Source organism: Oncorhynchus mykiss, chromosome 10 (assembly GCF_013265735.2).
Source record: "Oncorhynchus mykiss isolate Arlee chromosome 10, USDA_OmykA_1.1, whole genome shotgun sequence".
Classification (NCBI taxonomy): domain Eukaryota; kingdom Metazoa; phylum Chordata; class Actinopteri; order Salmoniformes; family Salmonidae; genus Oncorhynchus; species Oncorhynchus mykiss.
The window spans coordinates 54,124,563-54,146,027 of record NC_048574.1 but is presented as its reverse complement, the minus strand read 5'-3'; positions in this window follow the sequence as shown (position 1 = coordinate 54,146,027).

Below are 21,465 nucleotides of genomic sequence, written 5' to 3'. Positions count from 1 at the left end.
CGCACAGGCGGTTGTAAGGGCGGGCTTGCTGGCTCATGTCAATCTGCTGATCTGGGTTCGAAAGCTTTCGGTTTACTCTGACCATTTTTTTTTTTTGAAAATGTAATATTGTTGAATGTTTTGAAAGCAATGTCTATATTATTTAGAAAACGCAGAGGATCAAGGAGCATGTGTCAAATGTGGAATGAGTTTGTTTCTTTCTCCATTTCTGATGTCTTTTAATTTCCCCAATTTGGCATAGGCCAATGCATTAAATTACTTCACAAAACACATATACCCAAAGAATTTGACAATTATTTTTCACGATTTTCCCTGAATGCATTATATCGACTGATAATTCATGTGCTTGCTTCAGTAAGAACAACTGTTTTCCCCAATAATCAGTGGTGGAAAAAGCAGCCAATTTTCATAAAGTAAAGATATTTTCTATGAAAGTAACTCAAGTAAAAGTGAAAGTCACCCAGTAAAATACTACTTGAGTAAAAGTCTAAAAGTATTTTGTTTTAAATATACTTACGTTTAAAAAGTAAACATATAAATCATTTAAAATCCCTTGTTTTAAGCAAACCAGACAGCACCATTTTATTTAGGGATGGCCAGGGGACTCCCAACACTCAGACATAATTTACAAATGAAGCATTTGTGCTTAGTGAATCCGCCAGATCAGAGGCAGTAGAGATGACCAGGGATGTTCTCTTGATAACTGCATGCATTAGACCATTTCCAGTCCTGCTAAGCATTCAAAATGTAATGAGTACTTGTGTGTGTCAGGGAAAATGTATTGAGCAAAAAGTACATTATTTTCATTAGGAATGTAGTGAGGTAAAAGTAGTCAAAAAATGTAAATAAGTTAAAGAACAGATACTATAAAGTATATTTACTTTACACCACTGCCAATAATCTACTGCACTGTAAAGGTGTTACTGTAACAGTAACTAAACATTTAAAAAATACCATATTTATCCTACAAGGGGGAATGGTGTAGGCAGCAGTGCAAATAGGTAAAACATAACAATTAACATAAGAAACGATCATAACAACTGCCAAATACTTAAAAAATGTTACCCTGCTCTGCAACTAGGGGCTCGATTCAATCCGTAGCACTGAAGATCTTTGCTACAGTACGATAGAAATGCAAAGGGTATGTTCCCACATTAGCGGAGACTGCATTCACTGTAAACACTGCAGCTCTGTGCTAAATCCGAAATTAGCTTCACATTTCAACTGCGTGATAACTCTGAACTTTGGCGATTCAGATTGAATCGAGCCCTAGGTATGCAACTCGTATGGAGACGTGTTAATAAGTATGCAACTCGTATGCTGGCATGTGTTATGGGCATCAGCAAACAGATGAAGGAACTATCCGTTGTTATGGGCAATGCAACACGAGTGCCCTACCCCCACAACTACACCTTATTTTAGCAGCCCATACCAATACCCCTCCTACATCCCGCAATATAGCAGCCTTCATCACCTGGAGCCTACAAGCCCCAACCAAGCCCAAACACTGATACCGGGAGTCAGCCCAACTCACTCCCCGGTGAGACCCTCTACAACCTCCCAAGTTGAACTGACACAGCTGGTTCCAGCTCCTCAACCCGAGTCCCAGTCAATCCAGCCTGTCCGTCCAGCTTCACCGATTGGGCCACTAGCAGGTCTAGACCCAGCTCAGTCTGCCCAGTCACCCTCACGACCCGGGCCACAGTAACCTCGTCCCTAGGCTATTGCACACAGTGCATATAAGCCTGGGATATCAACCAAAGTTGGCTTTACTGGGAGTGACTATAGAATTATATAGGAGTGACCTGCTGAGGAAAGTATATGTCAACATTTAATTTTTGCGAATCATGTGACTGTGAGGTGTGGCTCTGTGCTTGTGGTGTGCTAGGGAGAGGGTTTAGGGGGAAGGTGTTGTGGGAGATGATTCCTGATGACTCCTTGCTGTCCCCAGTCCGCCTGGTCACTCTGCTGCTACAGTTTGAACTGTTCTGCCTGTGGCTATTGTCGTGTCTTTGGGTATCCCGGATTAAGTGATATGACATGCTATTCTATAAAATAATTTCTCCGTAATTAATATTACCTGATTGAGCTAATCATGTAAATGTAATTAACTAGAGAGTCGGGCACCACAAAATAATATGTTATCTTCCAAATAAACTCTTAAAGACCTAGTAATATTTTACATTAATTGCAGTCAATATTAATCGTCATCTTAATTCAGTCTCATCTGAAAGTTGTAAATTCTTAGTTATCTGCACAACCCTGGCTAACAAGTTGAATCAGCAATACAAAATTGAGTTGAATTATTTATTTACTAAATACCTAACTAATCACACAGAATTACACATACACATAATTAAATCATAACTTGATTACAAATTACGTCATAAAGGAAAACGTCCCTAGCTGGCGGAACAGATATGACATATTGTTACACAAAAGAAAAGGGTCTGGGTTTGAGTGAAAGAGCGGGAAGACTGAGGAACAAAGGCTAGAAACTGTACTATCGTAAATACAGTATCTTATGCAATCTAAATTACCGCCCATTTGGAAAAGGATAATGCAATAAATATTTACTCTGAATATTTACTCCTACTCTTCGGTAGGTCGGTGGTAGATGGAAGGCCGTGTTGCCCAACCGAGTCCTTTGAAGAATGTCTCTGGTTGTCAATTGGAAAATGTTGTAGTAACATCGTAGGGTGATAGACAGGATACTCTGTCTGTTCCTTCCTAACCCTCGTTTGCATCTGCTGTTGCTAACTCAACGGCTAGGAGGTATCACTTCTGCAGTGAATAAGAGTTCAAAGTTCATACCATTCGCAACCAAAGCTCACGCTGATGTTGGCTTCGTTCTGTAGTTATTATCTGAACCATTCTGACATAGGACCGTCATCCTCACGTCCTCGGAACAGGAGGTTACATTGTCGTCAAGAGCTTATATAGGAAGGGAGAGGAGGGCGTGTTTGAAAAGTTTTATAGCCCATGTCCCTTCACAGGGGTGGGCCACTGATTGAGCAGAGCCCTATTTTATGAAAACCCAAATCTCACAATTTAGAAGCTAAAATCACATTTCATCCCATCACGAATAATTTCATATTCAAACATTTAAATTGAACAACAATTCCATGTGAATCCGATAACTGATGTGTAGACTTTCCACTGTAGAGTTTGTCATCTGATCATTGATGCGAATGTCTCAGATGACAACCGAACTGACATCATATTCATTAAGTACCACCGCATATGTTCCATTGGTCGGATTACCAGAATATAGTTCATTTCCCCCCACCTTCTGATGTTCCCAGAACCTCTGTCACGCGGGACTAGGTGTGTGTGCAGGAATCAGATGCAGAGAGAGAGTAACGGAGTAAAGTGCTTTACTATTGCACACCAAACTGATAAGCCCAATACAATACAGGACGCGGGACACTATACCAGACAACCCAAAACCACAGGGTGTCCAGTATAGAAAATAAAATACACCACGACCTAATATGTACACACGTAACAAAAGACAATCCTGCACAAACTACTACATATAGGGAAGCTAATTAAACCAAAATACACACAGGTGAAACTAATAAGACAAAACCAACAGACAAACGATAAAGGGATCGGTAGCAGCTAGTAGGACGGTGATGACGACCGCCGAGCACCACCCGAACAGGCAGGGGAGCCAACTTTGGCGGAAGTTGTGACAGTACCCCCCCCTGACGCGCGGCTCCTGCAGCACGCCGCCACCGGCCTCGAGGACGACCCGGAGGACGAGGCGCCGGGCGATCCGGATGGAGGCGGTGGAAATCTCTCAGAAGAGAAGGGTCCAAAATGTCCCCCACCGGAACCCAGCATCTCACCTCCGGACCGTACCCCTCCCAGTCCATGAGGTACTGTAGGTGGAATGATGAAGGTGGAATGATGGGAGTTGGCTCAACGGACCGCTCCTCGGTATCATAGAGGCGCGATAGTGCATCGGCTTTGGTGTTTTGGGAGCCTGGCCGGTATGAGATGGTAAACCGAAACCTGGTGAAAAACATGGCCCATCTAGCTTGACGTGGATTTAGTCTCCTCGCTGCCCGGATATACTCGAGATTACGATGGTCAGTCCAGATGAGAAAAGGGTGTTTGGCCCCCTCAAGCCAATGTCTCCACACCTTCGGAGCCTTGACTATAGCTAACAACTCCCGGTCCCCCACGTCATAGTTTCGCTCCGCTGGACCGAGCTTCCTTGAAAAGAAGGCACAAGGGCGGAGCTTGGGTGGCACGCCCGAGCGCTGGGACAGCACGGCCCCAACCCCCGCCTCGAACGCGTCCACCTCCACTATGAACACTAAAGAGGGGTCCGGATGCGCCAACACGGGCGCATTGGTGAACAGCTCCTTCAAACGACTGAAAGCTCTGCCCGTCTCTGCTGACCAACGCAAGCGCACCGGTCCTCCCTTCAGCAGTGAGGTGATGGGAGCAGCCACCTGACCAAAACCCCGGATAAACCTCCGGTAGTAATTGGCAAACCCTAAAAACCGCTGCACTTCTTTCACCGTGGTCGTAGTCGGCCAATTACCCACGGCTGTAATTACCCACGGCGGTCATCCTCCATCACCACCCTGGAGGTGGAAATACGATAACCCAGGAAGGAAACGGCCTGTTTGAAAAACTCACATTTCTCCGCCTTGCAATACAGGTCATGCTCCAGCAGTCGTCCGTAAAGTAACTTTACGCACCAGAGACACATGCGCCGCGTGTGTGGTAGAATAGATCAAGATGTCATCGATGTACACTACCACTCCCTGCCCGAGCAGGTCTCTGAGAATCTCATCTACGAAGGATTGGAAGACGGCTGGAGCATTCTTCAACTCATGTGGCATGACGCGGTACTCATGATGACCAGATGTAGTACTAAATGCGGTTTTCCACTCATCTCCTCCCCGGATACGTACCAGATTATACACACTCCTCAGGTCCAGTTTTGTGAAGAAGCGCACCCCGTGAAATGACTCCACCGCCGTAGCGATGAGAGGTAGTGGGTAACTAAACCCCACTGTGATGGAATTTAGACCTCTATAATCAATGCACGGACGCAGACCTCCATCCTTCTTCTTCACAAAAAAGAAGCTCGAGGAGACGGGTGATGCGGAGGGCCGAATGTACCCCTGTCCCAGCGATTCAGCAACATATGTTTCCATCGCTACTGTCTCCTCCTGGGACAATGGATACACGTGACTCCTAGGAAGTGCAGCGTTTTCCAGAAGGTTTATCGTGCAGTCTCCTCGACGATGGGGTGGTAATTGGTCGCCTTATTTTTACTGAAGGCGATAGCCAAATCGGCATATTCAGAGGGAATGCGCACGGTGGAAACCTGGTCTGGACTCTCCACCGTCGGCGCACCAACGGCAACTCCTATACACCTGCCTGAACACTCCTCTAACCACCCCTTAAGAGCCCTCTGTCGCCAGGAAATCACCGGGTTGTGCTGAGCTAGCCAGGGAATGCCCAACACCACTGGAAATGCAGGTAAATCTATAAGGAACAGACTAATCTGCTCCTTATGACCCCCCTGCGTTACCATGTCCAGCGGCACCGTAGCCTCCCTAACTACTCCTGACCCTAATGGTCAGCTATCTAAGGAGTGCACGGGGAAAGGTAGGTCTAACGACACCAGGGGAATCCCTAGCCTTAACACGAGCCCACGATCCATGAAATTCCCAGCTGCGCCTGAATCGACTAGCGCCTTATGCTGTAGAGAGGAAAGAAACCCAGGGAAAAAAGTTAACACATACATACAGTGCCTTGCGAAAGTATTCGGCCCCCTTGAACTTTGCGACCTTTTGCCACATTTCAGGCTTCAAACATAAAGATATAAAACTGTATTTTTTTGTGAAGAATCAACAACAAGTGGGACACAATCATGAAGTGGAACGACATTTATTGGATATTTCAAACTTTTTTAACAAATCAAAAACTGAAAAATTGGGCGTGCAAAATGATTCAGCCCCTTTACTTTCAGTGCAGCAAACTCTCACCAGAAGTTCAGTGAGGATCTCTGAATGATCCAATGTTGACCTAAATGACTAATGATGATAAATACAATCCACCTGTGTGTAATCAAGTCTCCGTATAAATGCACCTGCACTGTGATAGTCTCAGAGGTCCATGAAGAACAAGGAACACACCAGGCAGTCCGAGATACTGTTGTGAAGAAGTTTAAAGCCGGATTTGGATACAAAAAGATTTCCCAAGCTTTAAACATCCCAAGGAGCACTGTGCAAGCGATAATATTGAAATGGAAGGAGTATCAGACCACTGCAAATCTACCAAGACCTGGCCGTCCCTCTAAACTTTCAGCTAAAACAAGGAGAAGACTGATCAGAGATGCAGCCAAGAGGCCCATGATCACTCTGGATGAACTGCAGAGATCTACAGCTGAGGTGGGAGACTCTGTCCATAGGACAACAATCTGTCGTGTATTGCACAAATCTCGCCTTTATGGAAGAGTGGCAAGAGAAAGCCATTTCTTAAAGATATCCATAAAAAGTGTTGTTTAAAGTTTGCCACAAGCCACCTGGGAGACACACCAAACATGTGGAAGAAGGTGCTCTGGTCAGATGAAACCAAAATTGAACTTTTTGGCAACAATGCAAAACGTTATGTTTGGCGTAAAAGCAACACAGCGCATCACCCTGAACACACCATCCCCACTGTCAAACATGGTGGTGGCAGCATCATGGTTTGGGCCTGCTTTTCTTCAGCAGGGACAGGGAAGATGGTTAAAATTGATGGGAAGATGGATGGAGCCAAATACAGGACCAATGGAATGGTTCAAAAATAAACATATCCAGGTGTTAGAATGGCCAAGTCAAAGTCCAGACCTGAATCCAATCGAGAATCTGTGGAAAGAACTGAAAACTGCTGTTCACAAATGCTCTCCATCCAACCTCACTGAGCTCGAGCTGTTTTGCAAGGAGGAATGGGAAAACATTTCAGTCTCTCGATGTGCAAAACTGATAGAGACATACCCCAAGCGACTTACAGCTGTAATCGCAGCAAAAGGTGGCGCTACAAAGTATTAACTTAAGGGGGCTGAATAATTTTGCACGCCCAATTTTTCAGTTTTTGATTTGTTAAAAAAGTTTGAAATATCCAATAAATGTTGTTCCACTTCATGATTGTGTCCCACTTGTTGTTGATTCTTCACAAAAAAATACAGTTTTATATCTTTATGTTTGAAGCCTGAAATGTGGCAAAAGGTCGCAAAGTTCAAGGGGGCCGAATACTTTCGCAAGGCACTGTATGACCGACAAGAAGCTCTGGGTGAGTCTGGTGCTTATACTCACCTGGGATGATCGAATAGTGCTCCGCCTGCCCTCCCAAATCCCAGACGAGTTCCTCCAGCACTGGTCGGCCGTGTGCCCTCGCCGACCACAACTGGTGCAGGAGGACACTCCTCCTCCGGTCCCCCTCGAAGCTGCCCCTCCTAACTCCATAGGGATAGGGGCAGGAGGGCTGGGAAGTGGAAACGTCAGGACCTGATCCGAACGCCCGCGGGCAGCCATCAGGTTGTCGAGACAAATAGCCATGTCAATGAGTTCATCCAGTGTGAGGGTGGTGTCCCGACATGCTAGCTCCCTGCGGACGTCCTCCCTGAGACTGCATCGGAAATGATCTATCAGGGCCCTGTCGTTCCACCCTGCTCCTGCGGCCAAGTTCCTGAACTCCAGGGCAAAGTCCTGCACGCTCCTCGTCTCCTGACGCAGGTGGAACAGCCGTTCACCCGCCGCACGACCCTCTGGTGGATGGTCAAACACAGCTCGGAATCGGCGGGTGAACTCGGGGTAATGATCCCTAGCCGAGTCCGGACCGTTCCACACTGCGTTGGCCCACTCGAGAGCTCGCCCAGTCAAACAGGAGACAAGGGCGCTCACTCTCTCCTCTCCGGAGGGAGCAGGACGCACGGTAGCCAGGTACAGTTCCAGTTGTAGAAGGAAACCCTGGCACCCCGCCACCGTTCCATCATACTCCCGTGGGAGCGTCAGCCGAAGAGCCCCGGAGCCAGATGCGGTAGCAGGAACAGGAGGTGCTGGAGATGAGGTGGGAAGGCCACTCCTCTCCCATCGATCCATCCTCTCCATCATTTGGTCCATGGCCGAACCAATCCTATGGAGAACGCTGGTATGATGGAGGACCCTTTCCTCCATCGATGGGAGAGGAGATGCGGCTGCTCCTGCTGATTCCATGTTGCGGTGCGGGATTCTGTCACGCGGGACTAGGTGTGTGTGCAGGAATCAGACGCAGAGAGAGAGAGTAACGGAGTAAAGTGCTTTACTATTGCACACCAAACTGATAAGCCCAATACAATACAGGGCGCAGGACACTATACCAGACAACCCAAAACCACAGGGTGTCCAGTATAGAAAATAAAATACACCACGACCTAATATGTACACACGTAACAAAAGACAATCCCGCACAAAACAAGGGCAGGTCAAACTACTACATATAGGGAAGCTAATTAAACCAAAATACACACAGGTGAAACTAATAAGACAAAACCAACAGACAAACGGAAAAGGGATCGGTAGCGGCTAGTAGGACGGTGACGACGACCGCCGAGCACCGCCCGAACAGGCAGGGGAGCCAACTTCGGCGGAAGTCGTGACAATCTCTATGTTAACCAAGGGTTTTGCAAAGATAACATCAGTAGGGTAAGAGAGGAAAAAGGGGGAAAGAGGTATTCATGACTGTCATAAACCTATCCCCCAGGCCAACGTCATGACACTATGGAAACCTGACCTGTTCACTGGATGTGCTACCTTGTCCCAGACCTGCTGTTTTGGACTCTCTCTCTACCGCACCTGCTGTCTCTAACTCTGAATGATCGGCTATGAAAAGACAATTGATATTTACTCCTAAGGTGCTGACCTGTTGCACCCTCTACAACCACTGTGATTATTATTATCTGAGCCTGCTGGTCATCTATGAACGTTTGAACATCTTGGCCATGTTCTGATATAACCTCCACCCGGCACAGCCAGAACTGGCTACCCCTCAGACCCTTGTTCCTCTCTAGGTTTCTTCATAGGTTCTGGCCTTTCTAGGGAGTTTTTCATAGCCACCATTTTTCTACACCTGCATTGCTTACTGTTTTGGGTTTTAGGCTGGGTTTCTGTACAGCACTTTGTGACATCAGCCGATGTAAAAAGGGCTGTATAAATAAATTTGATTGAAATTTGATTGATGATTGTTTGGTAGATTAAGCCGTTTAAGCCTATGCCTATGCGCCAGGTGTTTCGAACGGCCCTCTGGATTGGCTAACGAAGGCCAAGTTTGACACGTAGGTCCACCAGACTCTTTTGGGCGGAAGTGTCTGGGACCTGGATTCGGGCACAGCTACCTCTAGACAACAGCTCAGCCAGCCCAGATACCTAAACCGGCCTGTGCCACAGCCACAGCTGTATAGGGAACATGTATACAGTGTTATTTCATTATAACCATTGACAGGCAAGGTATATTTTACAGGTATTATTTTGATAACCTTTATGGTATACTGTTATGGTCCACATGCTTATGTGCATTTCTCCACTTGTTCTGTATAAACCTATACAAATGGTGTCAGATAGTCTTCTATAAAATTGTGCTGGAGGGGATGGCTGGATCCTAACCAAATGTGCTAGTTTGTGTGTTTTTTTTGCATTGTTTGTAACATATTTTGTACATAATGTTTCTGCCACTGTCTCTTATGACCGAAAATAGCTTCTGGATATCAGAACAGCGATTACTCACCTCGAACTGGACAAAGATTTCTTCTTTAATGAGTCTGCCACGAAAGATATACTGCTGCTCCCATACCAGGCTCAAATCCCCGTCATTCACATGAAGATGAGACGCCGTAGATCTGGGTGCCTTGTGAGAATTAGTCGGGGTGTGGGTAACCCGCCTCAACCATCCGTACTATTGGCCAACGTGCAATCGTTGGAGAATTAACTGGATGAGCTCCATTCAAGACTATCCTACCACCGGGATATTAAACACTGTAATATCTTGTGTTTCACTGAGTCGTGGTTGAACAACGACATTGATAATATACAGTTGGCTGGGTTTTCCATGCATCGGCAAGACAGAACAGCTACCTCTGGGAAGACGAGGGTGGTGGTCTGTGTCGATTTGTCAATAACAGCTGGTGCGCGATCTCTAATATTAAAGATGTCTCAAGGTTTCGTCCGCAGGAGGTAGAGTACCTCATGATAAGCTGTAGACCATACATTTACAGATCATTTTTATCTGTATTTTTGGTAGCTGTATATTTACCACCATAAACCTTATGCTGGCACTAAAACCGCACTCAACGAGCTGTATAAGGCCATAAGCAAACAAGAAAATGCTCATTCAGAGGCGTCTCTTCTAGCGGCCAGGGACTTTAATGCAGGAAACTTAAGAATGTTGTTCATTGACTACAGTTCAACGTTCAACAACAGTGCCCTCTAAGCTCGTCACTAAACTAAGGACCCTGGGACTAAACACCTCCCTCTGCAACTGGATCCTGGACTTCCTGACGGGCCACCCCCAGGTGGTAAGGGTAGGCAACAACACATCTGCCACACTGATCCTCAACACAGGGCCCCTCAGGGGTGCGTGCTTAGCCTATTGGGAGGAGGTCAGAGACCTGGCAGTGTGGTGCCAGGACAACAACCTCACCCTCAACGTGATCAAGACAAAGGAGCTGAACATGGACTACAGTCAAAGGAGGGTTGGGCACGCCCCGATTCACATCAACGGTGCTGTAGTGGAGCGGGTCGAGAGCTTCAAGTTCCTTGGTGTCCACATCACCAACAAACTATCATGGCCCAAACACACGAAGACAGTCGTGAAGAGGGCGCAACAACGCCTATTCCCCCTCAGGAGACTGAAAAGATTTGGCATGGATTCTCAAAAGGTTATTCAGCTGCACCATCGAGAGCATTACCGCCTGGTATGGCAACTGCTCGGCATCCGACCGCAAGGCGCTACAGAGGGTATTGCGTACGTCCCAGTACATCACCTTGGCCAAGCTTCCTGCCATACAGTACCTCTTTACTGGGCGGTGTCAGAGGAAGGCCCTAAAAATTGGCAATGACTCCAGCCACCCTAGTCACAGACTACCACACAGCAATTGGTACCAGAGCGGCAAGACTATGTTCCAAAAGGCTCCTTAACAGCTTCTACCCCAAGCCATAAGAATGCTGAACAGTTAATCAAATGGCTACCCAGACTATTTGCATTGACCCCCACCTTTTTTTTTACGCTGCTGGTACCCCCTGTACAGTGTGGCAAAAAAGTAGTTAGTCAGCCACCAATTGTGCAAGTTCACCCACTTAAAATGATGAGAGAGGCCTGTAATTTTCATCATAGGTACACTTCAACTATGACAGACAAAATGACAACAAAAAAATCCAGAAAATCACATTGTAGGATTTTTAATGAATTTATTTGCAAATTATGGTGGAAAATAAGTATTTGGTCAATAACAAAAAAGTTTATCTCAATACTTTGTTATATATACTTTTTTGGCAATGACAGAGGTCAAACGTTTTCTGTAAGTCTTCACAAGGTTTTCACACACTGTTGCTGGTATTTTGGCCCATTCCTCCATGCAGATCTCCTCTAGAGCAGTGATGTTTTGGGGCTGTTGCTGGGCAACACGGACTTTCAACTCCCTCCAAAGATTTTCTATGGGGTTGAGATCTGGAGACTGGCTAGGCCACTCCAGGATCTTGAAATGCTTCTTACGAAGAAACTCCTTCGTTGCCAGGGCGGTGTGTTTGGGATCATTGTCATGCTGAAAGACCCAGCCACGTTTCATCTTCAATGCCCTTGCTGATGGTAGGCTTTGTTACTTTGGTCCCAGCTCTTTGCAGGTCATTAACTAGGTCCCCCCGTGTGGTTCTGGGATTTTTGCTCACTGTTCTTGTGATCATTTTGACCCCACGGGGTGAGATCTTGCGTGGAGCCCCAGATCGAGGGAGATTATCAGTGTTCTTGTATATCTTCCATTTCCTAATAACTGCTCCCACAGTGTATTTCTTCAAACCAAGCTGCTTCCCTATTGCAGATTCAGTCTCCCCAGCCTGGTGCAGGTCTACAAGTTTGTTTCTGGTGTCCTTTGACAGCTATTTGGTCTTGGCCATAGTGGAGTTTGGAGTGTGACTGTTTGAGGTTGTGGACAGGTGTCTTTTATACTGATAACAAGTTCAAACAGGTGCCATTAATACAGGTAACGAGTGGAGGACAGAGGAGCCTCTTAAATAAGAAGTTACAGGTCTGTGAGAGCCCAAAATCTTGCTTGTTTGTAGGTGACCAAATACTTATTTTCCACCAAAATTTGCAAATAAATTCATAAAAAATCCTACAATGTGATTTTCTGGATTTTTTCTCTCTCATTTTGTCTGTCATAGTTGAAGTGTACCTATGATGAAAATTACAGGCCTCTCTCATCTTTTTAAGTGGGAGAACTTGCACAATTGGTGGCTGACTAAATACTTTTTTGCCCCACTGTATATGGTAAAATGCATGCAGTGGCGGTTTTAGCTTGTATGGCTCCCTGGGTGCTCAGGCACGTAGCCTGCCTAGCTCACAAACTAGAATCAGGGCGCCCACTCCGACAAGGTTAATTGACCCACAGCCCCACACGGTGACATGATATCATTGACGTGACGTGCAAATGAGCGATAGAAAACAGATCGCACAAATGTCACCATTCCCAAATAAATTGTACGGGTGCCCCATGCAGCCCCCGCAAGATCGCCTAGACCAAAATCCGCCACTGAATTCATGCAAGCATGATTAAGTCACTTTGGGTAAAAGTGTCTGTAAAATGGCATATTCAATTTGACAAATGAACATTGAGATGTCGCACACTTCTGAATAATATCCTGGGATCGGGTGATTATCCTGGAGGCTGGGAGGTTCGCAAAAAGTACTTTCATCTAAAGGGTGTCAGGCTGGGATGTCCTTCAACCTGGAACAAGGGGGAAGAAATTAACTTCACTGCTCAAATTTTAGTGCTGGTTCAAGTTGCAAATTGAAAGCTTCCATTTTTCTGCATGTTATTGGAGAGGATGCATTGGACATTTACAAAAGTTTTCAGCAAGACGAGGCAAACTTGACATTGACTGTGCTAATGGCAAAATTTGAGGAGTACTTTGTACCAAGCCAGAACGTCACGTTTGAGACATTTGACAATTTTTTCTCTCATGATCAGAAACAAGGAGTCAGTTTTGACCAGTATTTGACTGAGCTGAACACACTGAGCAAAACGTGTGAATTTGAAAATCTGAAAGATTCACTAGAGAAAGACAGGATAGTCTGTGGCATACTTGATAATGGACTCAAGGAGAGATTGCTGCGTGAGCAAGATTTAACTTTGGATAAAGCAGTGAATATGTGGCACAAGCTAAAGAGCTGTGCAGGTATGAGACGTCAGTGTATGCAATAAAAAGAGAGGAGCAATAGCCTTACAAAACAAAAACAAGCAAAAGAGAGAGATCAAAACACTACATGTGGAAAATGTGGATTTATCCACAAGCCAAAAAAATGCCCTGCATATGGCAAATCATGTAACAACTGTGGGAAAAATAATAATTTCTCAAAATGCTGCAAAGCTGGCTACAAAGAAAAAGGTTCACACAGTCGAGGAGATGGAAGAATTCTTTGTTGATTCTGTGGAAATATGCAATGCAGTAAATGCTGAATCGATTGTGCCATTGACTGTGAATGAAACTATAAAACCATTCAAGCTTGATAATGGAGCACAGGTAAACCTGTTATCGCTGGATGACTACAAAACACTGAAGGTAAAGAGCAAATACACCCGGTGAAAATTAAGGTTACTGGTTATACTGGGGAGAACATACCAGTCAAAGGTAGCTGCATAGTAACAGCATAGTAACTACAGCATAAAGGAAAACAGCTGCTGATTGTGGAAAATAGTGTACAGCCTATTCTAGGAATCATTGCATGTGAAAAGCTCAATTTGTTGAAAAGAGTGACATCACAGACTGAAAATGACAGAGAATCAATACTGGCTGAGTATGAGGATGTGTTTGAGGGTCTTGGATGTTTACCAGGAGAACACAAAATATGTGCTGATGACAAAATTACTCCAGTTGTGCATGCAGTCAGAAAAGTTCCATTTGCACTGAGGAAAAAGCTCAAAGTGGAACTCGGACGCATGGAAAAGATGGATGTCATCACAAAAATGGATGAACCTACAGAATGGGTAAGCTCACTGGTTATTGTGGTGAAAAAGAACGGCGATCTCAGGATATGTCTAGACCCGAGAGATCTCAACAAAGCAATCAAGAGAGAGCATTTCAAGTTGCCAACCAGAGAAGAGATAATGTCGCAGTTTGCTGGAGCAAAGTGGTTCAGTAAGCTTGATGCCTCATCAGGATTCTGGCAAATGAAGCTAGACGATGCAAGCTCAAGGCTATGCACATTCAACACACCTGAGGGCAGGTACAGATTTCTTTGTCTACCATATGGGATTCTCTCAGCGCCAGAGGTCTACCACAAGACAATCCACATGATCTTCAAGCACATTCCAGGAGTGGAGACTATGATGGATGACATCATCGTCTGGGGGTCCACAAAAGAAGAACACGATGCGAGAGTGAGACAAGTGCTGGACCTGACACGAAAAGTTAACCTAAAACTAAACAAGGACAAATGCGAGTTTGGTGTGAAAACACTTACCTTCGTGGGAGACGTACTTTCAGAGGATGGAGTCAAACCAGACCCGAGCAAAACATCAGCCATCAACAACATGGAGCGCCTGAAGAACAAGGACGATGTGAGACGCTTCATGGGCATGATCACCTACCTTGCAAAGTTCATACCTCAACTGTCAGCACAGTCCGCTCCACTCAGATGTCTTCTGGAACAGAAAAATGAATGGGAATTGTCCAATGAACAGGAAAACTGCTTCAAAAACCTAAAGAAGACAATCACAGAAGAGCCAGTGCTCAGGTTCTATGATCCAGAGAAAAGCACAAGGATTTCTGCAGACGCGTCACAGTTTGGCCTGGGAGCAGTTCTTCTGCAACAGCATGACAACACATGGCAACCCGTCGCTTATGCGTCCAGAGCCTTGACAGGCGCAGAGACAAGGTATGCACAAACAGAGAAAGAACTACTGGCAAGCACATATGCTCTAGTTTTTGTTTTTCTTAGTCTTCCCAGTTCTGACCTTTCTGCCTGTACTGACCCTGATCCTGCCTGCCGTCCTGTACCTGCCTGACTCTGATTTGGATTACAACCCTTTGCCTGCCTTGACTTACCATTTTGTTTGCCCCTTGTACTATAATAAACTCTGAAACTCGAACTATCCGCCTCCTGTGTCTGCATCTGGGTCTTAGCCTGAGCCCTGATATGAACAATGGATGAGCAACAATGGACGTGACGGATAGAAGTAGTCACTACAGATGTGATCAAGCCTTACATCAAAGTTGCCTGAAGCTGGATGGAAAGTGCTATGCCCTGACCAGTTATTCAGAAGAAAATCCTCTATTACTGTCTAATTTACATAAGTTAACTTACCAGTGTGGACCCTAAACAAACACATTCTACACATTTACAAACTACCTGTTTTAAAGTGTTCTTACAACCATGGTGTTATTTTGTTACTGAAGCTTATATATAAAATAACCTGACAATGATCCACATCATATTGGTAGACAAAAATTGTAAGTGTGTTATGCAGGTAAACACAACTATCCTTTTGTTAGGATGCAAATCAGTAATATGAATAATTGTTGATCCATCCTGTTCCAATGTAATGGATGTAGGATTTTCTACTGCCTAGAATTGAGGCCTTTCCCATTCATTAGGAATTTAGCTAGGCCCCTCTTGGTTCTCATTGGCAAAGACTGAACTAACTTTAGGGGTTATATGTTAGACTCTCCTTTTCCACTTTGCCCAACATGTTATACGACAGAGGTTGTAAATAAACCATTTTTGAGGTAATATAACTTTGATCATTATTATAGTACTGTGAAACCCATAGCCAAATGGTTTCAGACTGAGCGTTTCTCATTCTGAGGTGTCCATTTACTTACAGTAGTGTGTTGAGTAGTTATTGCCTTTTCTTCAGTGGAAATACAGAATATGTATAAAAATACCAAAAGCTAAATCAGGCAGACATGTATGACTATTTTATCATGTTAATCATTCCTGAAACATGCAAACTACAAACATGAAATGCGTTATGAAGGAAATTGTGTAGGCAACAGTAGGCCTACATGATTTTCTTCATAATGCATTTCAGATTTTGTGGAGCCTAATTACACAATTTTCTTCATAATGCATTTATTACAAGGCTACACTTTTTCAATTACTCTATCAGTCAAAAGTTTAAGAACACCTACTCATTCAAGGGTTTTTCTTTATTTTGTACTATTTTATACATTGTAGAATAATAGTGACGACATCAAAACTATGAAATAACACATACAGAATCATGTAGTAACCAAAAAGGTGTTAAACAAATCAAAATATATTTTATATTTGAGATTCTTCAAAGTAGCCACCCTTTGCCTTGATGACAGCTTTGCACACTCTTGAAATTCTCTCAACTAGCTTCATGAGGTACTCACCTGGAATGCATTTCAATTAACAGGTGTGCCTTGTTAAAAGTTAATTGTTAAAAGCCAATCAGTTGTGTTGTGACAAGGTAGAGGTGGTATACAGAAGATAGCCCTATTTGGTAAAATAACAAGTCCATATTATGGCAAGAACAGCTCAAATAAGCAAAGAGAAATGGCAGTCCATCATTACTTTAAGACATGAAGGTCAGTAAATACGGAAGAACTTTGAAAGTTTCTTCAAGTGAAATCTCAAAAACCATCAAGCACTATGATGAAACTGGCTTTCATGAGGACCGCCACAGGAAAGGAAGATGCAGAGTTCCCTCGGCTGCAGAGGACAAGTTCATTAGAGTTACCAGACCCAGAAATTTCATCCCAACTAAATGCTTCACAGAGTTCAAGACACAGACACATCTCAACATCAACTCTTCAGAGGAGACTGCATGAATCGGGCCTTAATGGTTAAATTGCTGCAAAGAAACCACTACTACAGGACATCAATAATAAGAAGAGACTTTGTTGTGGAAACTCTAATCAAAAGGAAGAGAGACTGCAGATTCTTCAAAACAACAACTTTGTATTATAAGATTTGCATATCTGTAGCTAGTTAACAATCCCTTCAACAGTGCAACGTTATGAGCCTCAACGAACAAGAGTTTGGTCTCAGCTTTTAGAACTTTTTTCTACAGGGCAGTTTATCAGGTGTGTGAGAGTATGGTGGAAACATAGCGCACAATTACAAACTGATGTCAGTTTTAGTTACTCCTGTCTGCTGATAGAATTGTTGCTGCTGCTCAAGCTAGCCTCTGTTATCTTCATATCTCTACATAGCTGTGCTCTTGAAAGATACGAAAAGAACAGGATGGACCAAAAACTGTGGTCACTCAGACGCTCTTTGTCTTTGGCCGTGTGACTAAGTTGAACAGAGAAAGAGTGGAAAAATATCAGCTTCTTCTTACAAGACCTTGAAACAGACAGTGGAAATGTACAGGTTTAAGGTTCATACAGCACATGTGCAGAAAAGAGTTTGTCAATTTCCACCATAACTTGTTTGGGACAAGAAACACAAGCAATGGACATTAGACCGGTGGAAATCTGTCCTTTGGTATGATGAGTCCAAATATGAGATTTCAACCGCTGTGTATTTGTGAGACGCAGAGTAGGTGAACGGATTATCTCCGCATGTGTGGTTCCCACCATGAAGCATGGAGAAAGAGGTGTGATGGTGGGGGGTGCTTTGCTGGTAACATTGTCTGTGATTTATTTAGAATTCAAGGCACAATTAACCAGCATGGCTACCACGGCATTCTGCAGCGATACGCCATCCCATCTGGTTTGCACTTAGTGGGACTATCATTTGTTTTTCAACAGGACAATGACCCAAAAAACACACCTCCAGGCTGTGTAAGGGCTATTTGACCAAGAAGTAGAATCATGGAGTGCTGCATCAGATGACCTGGCTTCCATAATCACCCGACCTCAACCCAATTGAGATGATTTTGGATGAGTTGGACTGCAGAGTGAAGAAAAAGCAGCCAACAAGTGCTCAGTATATGTGCAAACTACTTCAAGACTGTTGGAAAAGCATTCCTCGTGAAGCTGGTTGAGAGAATACCCAGTGTGCAAAGCTGTCATCAAGGCAAAGAGTGGCCACTGAAGAATCTCAAATAAAAAAATATATTTTGATTTGTTTAACAACTTTTTGGTCACTACATATGTGTTATTTCATAGTTTATTCTACAATGTAGAAAATAGTAAAAATAAAGAAAAACCATTGAATTGGTAGGTCTGTCCAAACTTTTGACTGGTACTGTATATAGGCACAGCAAACATCTAAAGGCACAGAAGTAGAGTGTGGTGGAACAGAGGAGCTCACTTTCCTAAATCAAAGGCGATAATTTCACATACAATTCTTTGTTGTCCTATAGACGGTGTAGCGTAGCCATAGAAACAATCCCCCCCAAACCCCACTGTGCCTCCCTGTTATTGTCATGCAAATGACATGACAGTGACGAGAGACAGGTTGGTATGGGTTATTCCAATATGTTTTTTTTCCCCCTATGTAGGGTTGGGGCCCTTTTGTTTAAGCATGTTATTCCTGCGTCTAACCAGATTATTAAAACCCTGTGTGACAAATGGAGAGGAGGAGAACAGTAGCTTTGAGATGCAGAAAGGCATCATGCTTATCCCAAGATGATTATTGCTTACTGGACAGTCTCATTGTTACTGCCTTTGCAGTTGAGCACTCTCATTTTTCTGTTAGATGGATGAGGATTGTGATTCCTGTTGAATTAACTCTACTTATACAATGTGTAGCCTTATTCATATTTTTAAATGACTCAGAGTTATAAAAGCCCAATTTACCCTGAGTATGAAACACTAGACAACATTGGCCCAATCACGTTTTTTGACCTCAACTTCTAATCAATGACTTCTATGGAGCTGTGTCGAAAAGGTATGTTTTTCCCCTATAAGACGCAAGATGCTCTGCTTTGGGTATATGACAGTTGCGCTCTCCTGAGAAGCTGTGAGAGGAGACATGTTTTTTGTTGCTAAAATATTCTCACCTGGCCAGTTTCCACCAAGAGGGACTTGGGAAAAGTACAACAACCCAGAACAGGGCAACACAACTGGCCCTTAAATGTTCACGTAGAGCTAACATTAATAATATGCATGTCAATCTCTCATAGTTCAAAGTAGAGGAGAGGTTAGTAGTTAGTAGTAGTAGTATTCCTTTGTCAAAACAAAACACAATGAGAATCCTGACAATTGAACAGCAATTTTGTAAATAGTAATTATTACAGAACACCTAGAAACAGTAAAAAGTTATTTATTTGAAATGTTATTACAAAATAACTACAAAATAGAAGTTATTTATTTTAAATCCACAATTTCAATCCCTCCACAGCCTCGTATGGGATCTAGATAATTGGATTACAACTTAATTATGATAAGTGCACTATTTTTATTTTACTAGGCAAGTCAGTTAAGAACAAATTCTTATTTTCAATGACGGCCTAGGAGTGGGTTAACTGCCTGTTCAGGGGCAGAACAACAGATTTGTACCTTGTCAGCTCGGGGGTTTGAACTTGCAACCTTCCGGTTACTAGTCCAACACTCTAACCACTAGGCTACCCTTCCGCCCCTTCACTATATGAAGTGAAGTGGGCATACGCTGTATTCATATTCCGAAAGAAAGAAATTATCTCACTACAATACATGTTAATAGAAAGTTAGCAAAAATAGTGCATTCAACATGTCAATACTTTTTACAAAACCAAGTAGTGAAGAAGTCAACCTCTCCTCTACTTTGAACTATGAGAGATTATTAATGTTAGCTTTACGTGAACATTTAAGGGCCAGTTGTCCCCAGTCCACCTGACTGTGCTGCTGCTCCAGTTTCAACTATTCTGCCTTATTATTATTCGACCATGCTGGTCATTTATGAACATTTGAACATCTTGACCATGTTTTGTTATAATCTCCACCCGGCACAGCCAGAAGAGGACTGGCCACCCCACATAGCCTGGTTCCTCTCTAGGTTTCTTCCTAGGTTTTGGCCTTTCTAGGGAGTTTTTCCTAGCCACCGTGCTTCTTCACCTGCATTGCTTGCTGTTTGGGGTTTTAGGCTGGGTTTCTGTACAGCACTTTGAGATATCAGCTGATGTACGAAGGGCTATATAAAATAAATTTGATTGATTGATTGAGTTGTGTTGCCCTGTTCTGGGTTGTTGTACTTTTCCCAAGTCCCTCTTGGTGGAAACTGACCACACGACTGGGCAGTAGTTCAGGTGCGACAAAACTAGGGCCTGTAGGACTTGCCTGATATTGTTGTTAAGAAGGCAGAGCGGCTATTTATTATGGACATGCCTCTAGCCATCTTAGCGACTGTTGCATCAATATGTCTTGACCGTAAAAGTAGACAACACAGGGTTACTCCAAGCAGGGTCACTCCAAGCATTTCCACATTATTCATTACAAGATTTAGTTGAGGTTTAGTGAATGATTTGTCCCATATACAATGCTATTAGTTTTTGAAATATTTAGGAATAACTTTTTTCTTGCCACCCATTCTGAAACTGACTGCAGCTCTTTGTTATGTGTTGCAGTCAATGTAGTAGCTGGCGTATGTAGTGTTGAGTCATCCGCATACATAGACACACATTCTTTACTCAGAGTCAGGTCATTATTTTAGTAACGGGCCTAGACAGCTGCCCTGGGGAATGCCCTACTTGGAATGTTGGAGAGGCTACCATTAAAGAATAACTTCTGTGTTCTGTTAGACAGGTAATTCTCAATCCACATTATAGAAGGTGGTGTAAAGCCAAAACATATATACGTTTTTCCAGCAGTATACTATGATCGATAATGTCACAAGCCACACTGAAATCAGTCATTTGTTTAAGTGGTGTGCATGTTGAATTTCCCTCACTATAAGCGTGCTGAAAATATGTTAATTTATTTACTGTTAAAAAACATTGTAACTGGTCAAACACCGTTTTTTTTTTTTTTTTTTTTACAAATGTTTACTAAGTGTTGGTAACAGGCTGATATGTTCTACTATTTGAGGCAGTAAAGGGTGCTTTACTATTCTTGGGTAGCGTAATGACTTTTGCTTCCTTCCTGGCACACACGTTTTTGTAAGATTGATGAGATGGCAAATAGGAGTGGAAATATCATTCCTAATCATCCTCAGTAATTTTACATTCAAGTTGTCAGATCCAGGTGACTTCTCATTGTTGGTAGACCATAATAATTTTTTCACCTCTTCCACACTCACTTTAAAAATTATAATGCTTGTCTTTCATAATTTGGTCAGTTATACTTGGAAGTGTAGGTGCCACACCCTGACCTT